Consider the following 15,384-nt stretch of genomic DNA (forward strand, 5'->3'; position numbering starts at 1 on the left):
AAGAAAGATTTTTTCTTATATTGGTGTCTTGCCCTTGGATTTCGTATCATGAACTTTTTCTCAAATATATCTCAACACAACTGAGTGGACAACCCAGTGGTGGTTTGTGATTCAAGTTGTGCCTAGAAAGCTACATATATTTTAGGATGCAAAATTGGAGCATGAAATAGAAGATCTACAAATAATGTGTTGTAAGCTATCACTTCCAATGTACCTTCTACTACAAGAGTTTTGGAATGTGAATATAGTTTGACTTCCGTTGAGGGTTTCTCAGACAGTGATCAACCTAGATGCTAAAGATGTAGGAGACTTGGCCATGAAAGCTCAAGAGGATGAGAATCAATCTCGTGAGGGAAATTTGGAAGATTTAAAAGAGGGCTTGATAATTAATTGGAGAAATATGGAGGACAACATTGATAAAAATATTTTTGTTTGTAAAAATAGTTGCATTTAATTTGATTCTTCCAAGGTGTTGGGTGAGACCCCACACCTATCCAAAATTTTCAATGATAAACTTTGGAGATTTTGACAAGTTTTTGTTGATGGTGTGTTTTATTTCAAGACATTATTGACAGAAAATTGGATGCTAGTATCGATACTTCCTATAGTTTTATCAATATTAATTTAGAGATGGTAATATCAATGAAGGTAGCTCTTGTACTAACATTCATGGTATGGCCTTGAAATGAAAAACTAATGGACAAGAGTTGATGATAAGCCATTTGCATTTAATTCAATTCCTACAAGGTGCAGGGTGAAACTCCACGCCTATCCAATTTTTTCAATGGTAAACTTTGGAGATTTTGGTGACAAGTTTTGTTGATGGCATGTTTAATTTCAGAGCATTATCAACAAAAAATTGGATGCTAATATCGATGCTTCCTAAAATTTTATCAATATTAATTTAGAGACGGTAATATCAATTCTAATTATATCAATGAAGGTATCTCTTGTACTAACATTGATGGTATGGTCTTGAAATAAAAACTAAAGAAAAAGTGTTGAGGATAAGCATTGATATTGGTGTGAATGGTGGTAGTGGAAGTTTGGCAATAATCGGATACCTTGCAATGCTTGAATGGTCGATTGTTGTGTATTTTTACCACACATAAGCATTTTTTATTGCATTTTGTACTGCCATTTATTTGTAAGAAATGGTAGTCTAGAAATGGTTGCCATTTTGTGCTTCCATTTCTTCGTAAGAAATGGTAGTCAAGAAATGGCTCCCATATTGTGCTGCCACAAAGAAATGGCAATAAAGAAGTGGCTACCATTTTGTGCTACCAATATTTCTTCATAAGAAATGGCAATGCAAAGATTGTTGCCATTTTTTGTTGACATTTCTTCTTAAGAAATGGATGCCATTTTGTGCTGCCATTTCTTCATAAGAAATGGCAGTGAAGAAATACTTGCAATTTTTTGTTACCATTTATCCTTAAGAAATGGCAGACAAAAAAAGGTTACCCCTTAGAAATTGCAGTTTAAGATTTGGTTGCCATTTTCAACTACCATTTCTCCAAATATATGGCGGTAACTGTTTGAGAAATGGTTGCAATTTCATACCTAAGAAATGGCAAAATTGAAGATTCAATTTGGGTGCCATTTCTACCTAGTTTTATTGTAGTGATCACATATAAGTGTGTCAGCATAGAGATATAGTACACAAATTGGAATATTATCCCTAAAGAGTGCTTGATAAAGGAAACAAGCTACAGATTCTGATATGCAAATATAAAGGATTTTGATGTGTCCAAAGAGTATTGCTAACTATAGATTCTTTTATGTGTTTTGCGCCATTGATGTGACGCAGATATTACTCATCTAATTTTATGCCACGTTGGATGTGATGCTGATATTGCAAATAATTGTATGTGCCAATTATGTTGAAAAGCTTAACGTGAAACATTATGATGTAGCAAGCTTTGTAGTGCTATTTTTGATGGAGATGGCTGCATGTCAAAGTGATGAACTAACCCACTTGGCACTTGGTGCTGATGTACATTGACATGTTGCATGATTACCTCTGCTACTATGGTCCAAGATCTTATAATGAATGAATATTGGTAGTGTGTAAACATGATGACATAATGATCTCTTTCGATAGAGCTTCAATGTTGTTTATGTTTTGCCTTTGTGAATCATTGTTGGTGCTAGATTATGAAAAACCTTCCATATGTTGTCCATTAAGTGAAAAATATTTGGAGCATTGAATAATCAATTCAGTGATCCATCAATTCTTTTTTATTGCACAAACCTTTATCGCTATAAAGGTTTGTGCAATAATTCACCTATAAAATAATAGATTGAATTTTGCCAATAGCTGCTCAATAGAAAGCATGGCTAGTGATAGCCTTATGTTGACAATGATGCTCATGATCTTGATTGCTTTTGCTAAGATTACCAATTAGATTGTCAATATGACTTCAAATGTACACGGACTTCCATGTGTTGTCCATCAATTGAAAAATCTTTGGAGCATTGAATCATCAATCCTTTTGGATTGCACATAAACCTTTATGGCTAATTACCTATAAAATGATAGATTGAATTTCGCCAACAACTGCTCAATAGAAAGCATGACTAATGATAGCCTTATGCTTACAACGATCCTCATGATCTTGATTGCATTTGCTAAGATTACCAATTAGATTGTCAATATGACTTCAAATGTACACGGACTTGCGTAAGTTATTGAAATTCACGTTATTTGCCAAAAATGTCATTCATTTGGACTTAAAATAAGTTTTTGATACTTGTTGATGAAGCTCATGTGCTCTTGAACAACTTGATGTAAAATTGCCTCAATTATGATATCCATGTCCATTTTGTTGATGAGACTTTTCCCAATTAAAATTAGCTCTACAAAATTCGACATAAATGAGAAAACACATTGCGTTTGATGTTCTGAACATTTTGGAAAAGACTACATTCAATTCTGATCATATGATATGATCAAATTTCCAACATCTTACTGCATGACGTGCCTTTATTATATGGCTTGAAATGATGCCCAAAAATGTATTCAATATGCTATAAATTTATAACAATTATTACTTTCAATATGTGAATGCTGCCTGTGAAGACACAACTGAAATCTGATCCAAATTGATCAGATTATTACTTTCAATATGTGAATGCTGTCCGTGAAGACAGACCTGAAATTTGATCCAAATTGATCAGATATTCCCAAAACTGCCAAAAATGGTGTCTAAAATTGTTATATGAGTTGTACTTTTGTAAAGGATGCCAGACATAGCCAAAATGGCTTCACAATGGTGGCATTTTTGTTTCGTAAACATATCATGAGACGGCCAGGATATTGTGGCAGTAGTATTTCAGGTAGAACAGACCCAAAGGTTCTTGTAAGCAGAATAAATGTTCCTGGGAGATGGACATGGGCCCAAGTGCAACAGCGACGCACAACATCGTTGTGAATTTGCGGCACGCACAGCCTGCTCAACATCATTGTGATGAATTCTGCAAGATGAAATCAAGCTCAACCAAGATGAAGTATTAATATGTTCAAGTGACATACTGAGGAGCAGGTCCTGTGCCTCTTCCAGTAGTCCTCTGGAAAACTATCGGCTACCATCAGAAACCAGACCTGCATGACAGCAAGCAGAGAGAACACAGATGAACAGATGAAGGTGACGTAGCTATCATGGCCGCGTTGTGGTTTCTCTGCAAGTATATACTGCCTTCTGCATCATCGCATCATGTAGTGTTACAATTGAATTTGTAGCTCGACTGATCAGAAAACACAGAGCTGTGGAGGTCGAGCTGCGAGCTGCCCGGCCCGGCCATGAAAGCGCCGTCGACGAGGAGCTCCCTTGCAGGCCCGACGTTTGGGAGCTGGAGGGAGGGTGGCAGCAGTGGGGCTGGGGCAGACGCTGGCGCCATCACTGTTTGCTGGATTAGTAGCAGCTGCTGCTACAATCCAAGGGTGTGCAAGCACCTGGGCTGGCGTGAGCCTGGCTCGGACATCCCGGCACAGCATTCCCTGGATGAGGTCGACGGCAGCAGGAGAGACGTTGCTCCAAGGAGCGCCCGTGAAGCGCAGCTGATGATGCTGGATTGCATGAAAGACACCCTGCGTGGTCTCGGCCCAGAAGGGGGGCTCTCCGCTGAGGAGGACGTAGAGGACTACTCCGGCACTCCAAATATCGATCTCTTGGGAGTAGCAGCCGTCCAGCACCTCAGGTGCGACGTAAAACGGACTCCCAGCAACGCCGGACAGCTGATCACCGGGCGAGAAGGCGACGGAGAGTCCGAAATCGGCGACCTTAATGCGTGAGTAGTCGTCGTGATCGTCATCGTCGGCGAGGAGGATGTTTTCGGGTTTGAGGTCCCGGTGGATGACGCCGTTTGCGTGGCAGTAAGCGAGCGCTTCCGTCAAGCTTTTGAGGACCAGGGCGGCGTCACGTTCGGAGAAGCGCTTGTTGCGGACGATGCGATCGAAGAGCTCGCCGCCCGGGCAAAGCTCCATGACCAAGTGAATGGAGTCGGGGTCCTCCAAGACGCGGTGGAGGCGGACGATGTTGGGATGGCCGGAGAGGTGGTGCATGATGGAGATTTCGGTGGCGACGTCGGCTGCGTCTTGGGGGTTGAAGAGGGAGGACTTGTCGATGGATTTGCAGGCGAAGGGGAGGCCCGAGGATTTCTCGAGGCAGCGAAAGGTGGTGGCGAAGGAGCCACGGCCGAGCTCGGGGCCGAGGGAGAAGAGGAGGGAGATGTCGGGGGTGTAGAAGTGGGGGGGAAGGAGGAGGTTGGAGGGGAGGGAGCGGGGGCGCTTGCGAGTTAGGCTCTGGCTTTGGGTCGGGGAGGCCAGCGTCGCCATAGCCAGCCAGCTGCAGGGAGACGAGGCTGATGAAGAAAGGTGGTGAGCAGCAGCAGCAAGAAAGCGAGCGAGACGAGGCTGATGAAGAAATTAGGTGATGAAGAAAGCCGGTGGAATGCGAAATGCGCTGCTTTATAGTTGTTCCGCCGCCATGGCTTTTTGGCGGCGCCGCACGCCACGCGTCTCAGCTGCATTTTGCCAGCAAACAACCTCTTCCTTACAGCCTAAGCTTCCTTTGATTTTGCTCGTAATTCCTGCTTTTTAATAATTATTATAAATTTCACAAACTCACAAAATCCCCACACCTCTCTCAAGTTTGTACTTCCCGGCTTCTCTCTCTTCCATGCACTTTTCTTTGGAGCACGAAGTATACGAACAATAAAATGAGACACTCTACTATCTAGCATGGAGAGCACCATAACCAAGATTTCTAAGAACAAATCTATTGCGGAGAAGACCATTATCAATAAACGTAAATTCACGCTATATACATCCTCCTATGCTTAGCTCTAGATATGCAACTAGCTTTCTCTAAACATTAAGGGTGGCCACGTGGGAATTCAATTACTCAGCTACCTGTCATCAACGAATGTAAATGCATCTTAGTCAAGCATATGCTTAGATTGGTATTGAGCCTGTAGCTATGGAATTCAATTACTCATGCAAATTCTAGCTACCCCTCATCAACACACGTAAGTGCGGCATATGCTTAGATTGATGTTGAGCCTATAGCCATGGAATGGGACTTGAGATCACCACATGCTTGACTGTGCAATGTGCTACGCAATGGACCCATGCATCTTGAATTCCAATCTCTTCACTGATCAGATTCTGCTCTGTTAGGTGACGAATGCCACGGGTTGGGTCCCTCCTCCCACGCTCGCCTATGCTTTGGCCATGACAAGGAGTTGCTAAAGGGGCTTGAAAGCCTTAAATGTACTATTCAAGGCAACATCCAGGTCCTAGGTAGGTAGGGTCACTCTTATAAATCAGTAGACTACGGTACCAACGAGCATGCATTGGAAACAAGTTACATTTGAAATACCCATACACAAGTTGCCTTCTTACATTTTTGAGCATGATTGCTTACCCATTTCTATACAAGTGCATGTTTGGATTTTAACTAGACTAGTCTACCTCCCAGCCTCTATCCGATAACTACCTTTCACGTCTTCTCCAACGTGGTACTACCACTACTCCTTTTTCTTGCACCTATCTCTATTGTACACATTTCCTTTTTACAATATCCTTATTTGAGCTCTCTAGTTCTGTTTGTCTTCCATTAATAAAGCCTTCAACTTGTTATGTTTCCGACATTTTGGTCAGTTTACAATAAACCCACCAACTTGAGGCTCATACTAGGTCTTGGTCTGGTTTGAAGGGGGGAGAGAGAGAGAGAGAGAGAGAGAGAGAGAGTTTTATGGGAGAGAGCTTAAGTGGATGTCTAGCCTTGCTGCCTACATTGCATGTCTCGTGCTATGTGCGCTTCCTCTGTGTGTGCCCCCATTGCTACTCCTCCATTGAAGACCCCAGGCATGCTACCAACTCAGCTATGTGCCCCCCATCTATGCCCTCTACCTCTGTAGCCACATAGTTTCTCTCCTATCTACTGCAACTTCTCCCTACCACCACGTGCTATCGTATCCTCCTTTGATATGTCTATTGTAGCCTCCCCAATACATCTACTACTCCATCTGGAGCTATCAATTCCCAGGACACATTGTCTTTCACACAGTCACCCTCTTGCCATTGTAATCTACCACCTCACTAGCACTAGATTCGGCCAATAGGACCACTCATTAGACCCTATTTAAAATTTTCTTACACATGGTAGACCTTGCCATATGAATTTAGACATGAATTTAAAATTTATGATTGGCCTACTTTTATCATCTTTCACACTACTTTTTGAGTTAGTTAACTTTTGATAGCCTATAATTATCAATTAGACATGAATTTGAGTATTCTTAGATCGAAATAGGAAATTGGAGGATAACAATGATGGTAATTGGAAGTTAAAACTTTGTGCGCATTCTCCAATTGAAGAAATTATGAATAATTATCATATAGTTAGAGAATTAAGACCAAAACTCCTACAACAATATCAACAAAACCCAGTTGAGATTTATACATCAAGATGGCTAGAGGGGTTTGAATCTACCTCTTTTGATTGGAAAATGTTGATATTTGATGATTGGGACTTGGTTTCTATTTCGTGGGTGGTCACCTCCTCTCTTGTATGGCATGGATTGCCTATAGCCTTCCTCTTTAAAGAAGGCTCATAATCAAAGACCTCTTGTTGATTCTCCTTGTGTGCTCCTCCATCTCTCTCCTCACCATTGTGCACTCACGTGATTTGCAACATGATATTAGAGAAAGCTTGCTCTTCTCCATTTTCTGCTCTTGCCGTATCATAACTGCCTTCTTCCAACCTTTTCGGATTTCATAGGCAGTTGATATGTTGGCTACCTCAATCTACTCCCTAAATTGATACTTTTTAAAAAAATAAGGACAATTTTGGATTCAATAGGCCCTTAATATTTGTGATTAGAAAACCATCCAATGGGAAGGATTGGGCATTAAAAGACTAGATGAATCCATATTTGTCTCTCATTGGGCTCCCACTTGCCCCCCCCCAACTCCTTGGGCTTTTACCCCCCCCTCCTTGGGCATTTACCCCCCCTCTTAACTTCTGGAGGGTCCTCCTACCCTTCTCCCTCTCCAAAAATCAGAAGTTTTTATTCCCTCCACATTTTTGCTTTTCTACATAAGTGTCTCCACCCCCGCAAACACCTCCTAGGAGTTCTCCCCAACTATCCTCATTGACTCATGACCTTTTCCTCAATGTCTTTCCCTTCTCAACCTCCTCTCAGCCTCCTCTTGCTCCTCTCAACCGCTTGAATCTCCATTTTCTACTCTTGCCATATCATAGCTCCCTTCTTCTTCCAACCGTTTTGGATTTCATTGTAGGCAATTGATATGTTGGCTACCTAAATCTACTCACTAAATTGATACTTTTTTTTAAAATTAGGACAATTTTGGATTCCATAGGCCTTAATATTTGTGATTAGAAAACTAGCCAGTGGGAAGGATTGGGCATTAAAAGACTAGACGACTTAATATTTGTCTCTCATTGGGCTCCCACTTGCCCCCCCCCAACTCCTTCGGCTTTTACCCCCCCTCTTAACTTCTAGAGGGTGCCCCTACCCTCCTCCCTCTCCAAAAATCAAAAGTTTTTATTCCCTCCGCATTTTTGCTTTTTTCCAAAAGTGCCCCACCCCCTCAAACACCTCCTAGGAGTCCTCCCCAACTCTCCTCATTGACTCATGACCTTTTCCTCTCAACCTCTTCCTCCTCTCAGCCTCTTTCTCTCAACCTCTTCACTTCTCTTAGCCTACTCTAAGCAACCGCCTCCTCTCAACCTCTTCCTCCTCCCAACCTCTCTCTCTTTGCTTGCTCCAAATATTTCTACGATGGTGAAGAACTCCCCTTCCCTAGACCAAAGAGATCAATTCAATCTTGTGTGGGTTGCATTTTGAAGGATGATAGGGATGTTGGATTCCTCATGAGTTTAGGTTAATGTAATCTCCAATAGGTCTATTCAAGGTTTCAAGAGACGATAGAGAAAAGAAAGACAAGCATTAAGTGAATGGAAATGACTCAAGGTAAAGGTCCAACATATGTACATGGCTCGAGACATGAACTTGGACCCTACAAATCAAACTTGCTTCCCCTCGAATTGTATTTTTCTCTTTTATGCTATATTTTTTTCATTATGGCACTTCATATGTCCATTCTAATGTGTACGTGTGTCGAGATAGGGTGTGGAGCAGAGAGATTAGGGGGAGAGGAAGTGAGACAAAGACACACACACACACACAGAGGTGTGAGGGGTGTAAGGGATAGAGTAGGGTGAGAGTATAGAGGGGGGGATGGAGTGAAAATAAAACTAAAAAGATGGCTACCTGCTCTACAAGGGTAGAGTATGCATCCCAAACAATAATGACATTAGGCACCAAATTCACTTCGAGTGTCATGATAGTCTGAGTGCTAGACACCTAGGAATTCAGAAGACGTATGCGCTTCTAAAGAGGCAATTCTTTTGGCCTGGGATAGATAAGGACATCCAAGATTATTGCCGTGCCAAAAATGCTAGGTCAATAAGGCTAAACACCTCAAGGTAGGAGGCCTCCTACACCCATTGGAGATTCCATTTGGCAAATGGGAAAGCATCTCCATGGACTTTATTGTTGGATTACCTACTATGACATAGAGGGGGAATGACTCCGTGTGGATAGTTGTGGTTTGGTTGACCAAGATGGCTCATTTTATTCCAACCAATGAAGAGGTTAAAAATCCATAATTAGCTAGGCCATTTGTGGAGCATATTTATAAATTGTATGGGCTGCTAGTCGCTATTGTTAGTGCTCAGGATAGCAACTTTAACAGCCATTTGGAGGGTTGTGTTTATGAGGTTGGAAACTTCTTTGAATATGAGTACTGTGGATCATCCACAAATTGATGGTCAAACTAACAGGGTCAATTAGGTCATTGAGTATATGCTTCAAGCATATGTAAGTAAACATCAAACTAACTGGGAACAGTATAGTGCTGAACTTTTAGCTACACGTTTTAGTCCATTCATGATGATGTATGGATTTTAACCTAGATCCCCAATGGAAGTGGGACTCAAAAAAGAGAATGTTCAAGCACCCAAAGACTTTCTAGAAGATATGAATCAAATGCTTCAGTTAGCTAAATATAGAATCAAAATAGCTCAGGATAGAGCACAAAGCTATGCGAAACCCCAACGTTGAATGTTGGAGATTGAAGTAAATGAGAGAGTCTATCTCAGCGTACCTGAATTTTTAGAATCCCTAAAGATAGGTAAATGTCCAAAATTGTCTCCTAAGGTATTGTGGACCATTCACGATACTTAAGAGAAGTGGAGACATGGAAAAAGAATACGACATACAATATGGCACATTTGCCTCTACATCGACGCATCTGACCCAGCACTTAAAAAGAACAAAAGAAAAGGAATTATTTGCTGTTCTTTCATCGATCGATGGTTGGTTTTGATCTAGATTAGAGTAGACTAGATCGCCATAGAGGGGATGGTTTGAATTCCCCAAGTTGCCAATCTAAGCCATGCCCAAAATTCCTGACTAGTATCTACTAGGAGTTAGTCGATACGCTCACATCCGATTTCACATCATTACATTACCTGAAACCTTACATTCATCAGTTCAATGAGCAGAATTCAGAGTTTAAAGGCATTGCAGATTGATTCAGTGGACAGATAGCATTTGATTTCACACACACATGCTACCATTGTAAAGCCTATTCGGTTATCTCACGGCATCGTGCACCTCATTTTCAGCCTTGTAAAGCTCTTGGCTATTCCCGGCATCATTGCCACAAGCCTTGTAACACAGATCATATTTTATATACTGCAGTTCTATCTTCACCGACTGTACAGAGATTTCACTTGGCATCTTCAGTGTATTTGCAATTGATTCATACAGAGATTTTCAGGACACTTTTTGAGTACATTTCTTGCACCATGTCGACTAGCAACCTCAATCTGGAGGCATTTGCTAAGTTAGACAACTCCAATTATGGTACATGGAAATACCGAATGGAGACCATTCTTGTGCTTCAGGACAAATGAGAGTATGTCCATGGGTCTACACCTAGACCATTAGCTAATCCAGCCACCAGTAGCTCTACTCCATTTGTTTTCACAGCACCAACATCGGGATCTACATCTACACAAACAGTTTCTGCACCAGTAGCAGATCCTGCCATTGCCCGAGCTCAAGTAGAATATGGGATAAGAAAGACAAGTATGCCTATCACCTGATCAAGCAGAATGTGCAAGATGTCATGCTAGGACAACTCAACACAGTCAAGACATCAAAAGAAGCATGGGATATGTTCGCAGCTCTCTACGAGTCCAAGAACACATCCAGGATTCTCACCCTGAGAAACCAGATCAACCAGAGTTTCTGCAACAGCAGTGAAACCAGTCATGCTTATGTACTCCGCATCAAAGACTACAACAATCAACTTGCAGTAGCAGGAGAGACTATGAACCCCGCAGAAATGGTTCGTCATTCTGAATGGACTAGGAGAGGGATACGAGAATCTAGTCCAGAGTATTGCCATCCAACGGCAAATTCCAACACTGGAAGAACTTCAATCAGTCCTACTTGGTGAAGAACTCAGGACTCAAGCCATTCAAGCACGTAAAGGTAATTCTAATGATCAGGTTTTCACAGCTTCAGATAGAAGTAGAGGCAAAGGTAGAAATAGAGGTAGATCATACCAGAAAAGTGGTCATCATCAACAAAATCAAAGTCAGCATTAGCATCATCCTCGGCAAAATCAAAATTAGCAAAGAGGAAATCATTCCAACTGAGGAAGATTTCAAGGATGAGGGAATGCATCCACCAATGTGTCAAACATTCAGTGCAACTACTGTCACAAGTTTGGACACTATGAAAGAGATTGCCACAAGAAGCAATAGCGATCAATCCAGCAGTAATCGAGGGAATTCTCGAGGAAGAGGAAATCATCATGGTGGACATTCTAGTCACAGTCATTTTGCAAATGAACATGGAAATATGTTTCTTGCAAATGAGAAATTGCATCAGACTGATACAATGCACCTAGACACTGATTTCAATCCCAAAGAGGATTTCAGCTATCAAGTCGACCAAGTGGAATAGGATCCTTGGTACATCGACAGCGGTGCATCATCTCATATGACAAATCATCAGGAATGGTTCACAGAAATGAAACCATTGGAAGGACAGAAAAATGTCATCTACACAACATATAATACACCGAATCTAGTTCAAGGAATAGGTGTTATCCCTATGAACAATTTCACTAGTACTAGTAGACAAGCCAGAATGGCAAACTACTATGAATGAAGAAATGGATGCTTTGTATAAAAATAACACTTGGGAATTATGCGACCTTCCACCATGAAAGAAGGCCATAGCCAACAAATGGGTATACAAAGTGAAGTACAATCTAGATGGCAGTATTCAGAGATACAAAGCCAGATTAGTTGCAAAAGGATTTGCACAACAATATGGTCAAGACTATGATGAGACTTATGCTCCAGTAGCAAAGATGGATTCCATACGGTTCTTGATATCACTAGCGACACTCAGCAAATGGAATGTGTATCAGCTCAGTGTCAAGAATGCATTTCTCAATGGTTATCTAGACGAGGAAGTCTACATGCAACAACCAACAGGTTATGTTGAACTAGGAAAGGAGAAAAAGGTTTGCCATCTCAAGAAAAGTCTCTACAGCTTAAAGCATGCACCCAAAAGTTGGTACAGTAGAATTGACAAGTATTTTGCTGATCTGGGATACATGAAGTCCAATGCAGATCATACTCTCTACTACAAAGTTTAAGGGGAAGACATTACTATTGCACTTTTGTACGTAGATGATCTGATTGTGATAGGAAGCAAGGATAGCTTCATCAGAAAATTGAAACAAGACTTATCTGTAGAGTTCGACATGAAAGATCTTGGACTTATGCACTATTGTCTTGGAATTGAGTTTTCTAGAGAGATTCAGATAGCACATTCATGAGTCAGCTCAAGTATGTTGACAGTCTCCTGAAGAAGTTTCATATGGCAGATTTCAAGATTGCAGCCACTCCCATGGAACAGAGTTTGAAACTTACTAAAGATTCAGAAAAGCCTACAGTCAATGATAGATACTACAGGCAACTCATCAGATCTCTTATATATCTGACAATCACACGGCTAGATATTTGTTATGCAGTAAGCTCACTAGCACAGTTTATGGCAAATCCAAAATAGTCTCACTGGAATGCAGCCAAAAAAGTCTTGAGATACATCATAAGAACAAGACAGTTTGGGATAGAATACAGAGGAAGTCATCCACGGTTGCATGGATACTATGACAGTGACTATGCCGGAGATCATGTGACTAGGAGATCGACACAGGGATATGCATTTTTCCTTGGTCAAGGTGCTATATCATGGTTGTCAAATAAACAACCAACTGATTCTTTGTCTTTGACTAAAGCAGAATATAGAGCACTCACTATAGCTGCATGTGAGGCTATATGGCTCAGAAGACTATTGTCAGAAACAGATTACTTTGATGAGTCAAAGCCAACAACAATATACTGTGATAATCAATCAGCTCAAGCATTGGCCGAAAATCCAGTATATCACTCCAGGACAAAGCACATTGATGTTAGAGAGCACTTCATAAGAGGAAGAGTGTTACTTGGTGACATCACTCTGCAACATTGTGATAGCAAGGAAAATGTTGGAGAAATCTTTACCCAACCACTCGGTAAAGAGCTATTCGAGAAACACCGACTAGCTCTTGGTTTAATGTAGAGGAAGGACATTCCCATTAAAGGGGTGTGATGGAATGTAATGCTCAGTCCTTCTTCGATTCCCCAGAATCATCATCTTGAGGGAAGGCCTACTTCATGATGTTGATCTTGAGGGAAGGTGTTGAGAGTTCATGCTCAACATCATGTGATCATGTGTGCATAGCACCATCATGTGATCATATGTGCATAGCACGAACCTTATAGAGTGCTATAAAGGAAAGGGTTAGATCCCCTAAATCTAACCCTAAAAGGGTTTGTATATATTCTAATTTTTCAATTAAATATAGTGTACAGTTAGTCATTTGTGGTGTGCTCTCTAGCTGTTCCCTCTCTCCTCATCTCCACTCTTCTCCTCTCCCCTCTTAATATTTTGTCTTCCACTATATCCCAAAGAGCGTGTGCTTGCATATTCTGCCTCCAGTTGTAGGTTCACATGGTACTTGTTGGATATGTTCTCAAATGGTGCCATGAGTACTCAAAGAGAGGTATCAGTGATGCAGGCTAAAATGTAGGGGAGAGCAAGCAAAGATGGAGCAGTGAGAGGGAGAGAAAAGAAAGGAAGAGGGAGGAGGAGAAGCAGATGAGGGCAAGAGGAAGAGGAGGAGAAGAGTAGGGCGACAGGTGTAGGAGGGAGGGAAGGAGCTACTGTAGAAGGGAGGAGGAGGGGAGAGATGCTATAGGAGGGAGGAGGAGGAGAGAGATTCTGCAGGAGGGAGGAGCAGAGGAGAGGGATCCTGGGCGGCTAGAGAAGGAGGGGAGAGGAAGGGGGGAGGAGGATCCAGAAGGACAAGGAGGAGGGGAGACGGAGGAGGGAGGAGGAGGAGCAAGACGGAGGAGGGGAGAGGAGGAGGGAGGGGGAGGGAGGGAGAGGGAGAGGAGGAGGGAGGGAGGGAGGGAGGGAGGGAGAGAGAGAGAGGGAGGGAGGGAGATTTGAAATTTGAAATTCAAATTTCAAAAAGTGCCCCCCTCCCCCCATTGATGGGGGGAGAGGTGGGCTCAAATGTGGGCTTAACCCACCTAGGTTGGGCTGGTTAGGCCTTTTTGGGACCCTCCAAGCCCCTTGCATCAGCCCACTAAGCATTCCCTAATCCATTCCTTATGAGGCCCTTTTGAGACCCCAATTCTCCCCTAATGGCATTTTGCTTGGTTGCACAGGGAAATACATTTTCCTTGGTACACAATATATAACTCCAAGAACCACTGTGGTGGCTGTCATATATCTCCTTCTGTTTGCCAGTGCGGTGGTTGTCATAGAACTCTTGTAATATGTAAAAATAGGTAATAGAGCTATAACTCGAAGAACTAGTGTGGTGGTCGCTCCAAGATAACCTAGAATTTTGTGTGATGGCACATCATCCTGCATTAAGGCGATGTTTAGAATGATAGATTGCATGTCATTGTTATGCCCAAAAGTAGCACAGTGGTCTCTCCTAGCCAACCTATGATCTCTACATGGGCGTGCTACCCAGTGGTGGCAAAGCTGCGGCAAAAGGTTGACAATGGTCAGACAAGAAACTGCACTATGGCAATGTTCCAAATGATGGATTGCATCTCATTATTATGCCAAGAACTAGCACACTGAACTCTCTAAGACAACCTTGAATTTTAATGATTTGCATAGGCGTGCTTCCCAGTGATGACAAATGGAAAAGCTATGGAAAAAGGTTGTGCCATGATAGTTGGTCAGGCCAAAGACTATGCTACGCGATGATAGTTGGTCAGGCCAAAGACTGTGCTATGCGATGATAGGTGGTCAGGCTAACGAAGCGGGCCAAAGACTGTGCTGCACAATGATAGGTGGTTAGGACAAAGACTCTGTGTTGCGCGATGATAGGTGGTTAGGCTCTGCGAAGCAATTCAGAGATGCACGATGTAGTGGAGAGCTACCATGTGTCAAGCTCTACAGTGTTCATAATTTAAATAGATTGCGTCTCACTATTATGCCAGTGCAGCATCATGACATTGGGAAAATTGCACTGAGAGTGTGGGTCCATACAAAATTCAAAATTTCACCACGGAGTGTGCCATGTCACGGCTCCAAAATGGCCCCAAAAGTAGTTCCACGATTGGCTAGCCCATATGCATTGACCCACAAGTGAAGAACATTGCTAGACCCACAAGATGCCACCTCCACCCTTCCTCC

At 42.2% G+C, this 15,384-nt stretch overlaps 1 pseudogene; it reads right to left on the reverse strand.

Moving 5' to 3' along the window:
• Positions 1 to 3,751: 3,751 nt before the first annotated feature.
• LOC147904976 (calcium-dependent protein kinase 11 pseudogene) lies at positions 3,752 to 4,837 on the reverse strand (annotated as a pseudogene).
• Between the last annotated feature and the right edge of the window lie 10,547 nt (positions 4,838 to 15,384).

Source organism: Dipteris shenzhenensis, chromosome 2 (genome assembly GCF_047967505.1).
Source record: "Dipteris shenzhenensis isolate YYH24624 ecotype China chromosome 2, Dip_SZ_1.0, whole genome shotgun sequence".
NCBI classification, from domain to species: domain Eukaryota; kingdom Viridiplantae; phylum Streptophyta; class Polypodiopsida; order Gleicheniales; family Dipteridaceae; genus Dipteris; species Dipteris shenzhenensis.